Raw genomic sequence first — 1,102 nt, 5'->3', positions numbered from 1 at the left:
GGGGGGGTTGTTTTGTCTATTTTGTTTTGTTTTTGGTTTTGTTTTGCTTTTTGTTATTGTTGTTTTTGGGGTTGTTTTTTTTTCGTTTTTTTTCTCTTAATTTTGTGTTTTTCAAATCAGTTACGAGCTCGGTCAGTCTGTAGGGACCATGTTTCTCTTTCTGTCTGGGTCGGCCCTGGCAGGCAAACTCAGAGCACCTCGTCCGCTAAACGACACAAATGACCTAAATTGGGGCGCACAATATTTTCAGTTCATCCACGAATAAACCAAAACGTTTTTCTATTATATGTGCACCCTGATAACATATTTGTGAAATATATCCTAGTAGAATTACGTTGAGTATTTTAAGAACAGCTTCTACTTTAAAAGTTGATTTTTCTCCCCTCCCCCTCCCCTCCCCTTATTTCTCTTTCTCTCTTTCTCTCGTTTTCTCTCCTTCTCCCCCCCTCTCCCTCTCTCTTTCTCTCTCTCTCTCTCTCTCTCTCTCTCTCTCTCTCTCTCTCTCTCTCTCTCCTTCTCTCTCTATCTTTCTCTTTTTTCTCTCTCTCTCTCTACCTCTATCTCTCTATCTCTTTGTATATATATATATACATTTCTGTCGCTGTCTCCCCCATTCACCATATCTTAAACCCGCGAGCACATTCACAATTTATACAAAAATAAACCTTTTCCTAATGGCAATCAATCACATCTGCTCTCCATAACGATGAACATTCACAGCAAAAAACTGATAAGACTGATTGAATTTGCTACTTTTTTTTATTAGTCGCTGAAAGGGAAGTGAGTGGGGTGCCTTAACGAAACGAGAAGCTTCACAGAGTTGGAAAGGATATGTGTACATGAAGAATTACTGGTGGGCTTAACGTACACAGACACAAAAAACACACACACATACACACACTCACACTCACACTCACACACACACACACACACACACACACACACACACACACATACACACACACACACACACTCACATACACATACACACACATACACATACGTATATCATTGTGCACGCTGCTCAAAAAGACAAACAATCAGGTGATGGGACACGATGATTGTTGTCAATGTGTGCCTCATGAATGCAATCCTAACCTCC

The 1,102-nt window shown here is 40.4% G+C and overlaps 1 protein-coding gene across 1 annotated transcript in view; it reads right to left on the bottom strand.

Annotated features, from left to right (window-relative positions):
• LOC101856854 (acid-sensing ion channel 1) overlaps positions 1–1,102 on the bottom strand; it is a 13,271-nt gene that overhangs the window by 2,287 nt on the left and 9,882 nt on the right. The gene's annotated exons all lie outside the window — the stretch shown is intronic.

Source organism: Aplysia californica, unplaced genomic scaffold (assembly GCF_000002075.1).
Source record: "Aplysia californica isolate F4 #8 unplaced genomic scaffold, AplCal3.0 scaffold01033, whole genome shotgun sequence".
Taxonomy (NCBI): Eukaryota; Metazoa; Mollusca; class Gastropoda; order Aplysiida; family Aplysiidae; genus Aplysia; species Aplysia californica.
The sequence above is the reverse complement of the archived record's forward strand: the minus strand, read 5'-3'. Positions and strand labels throughout refer to the sequence as shown.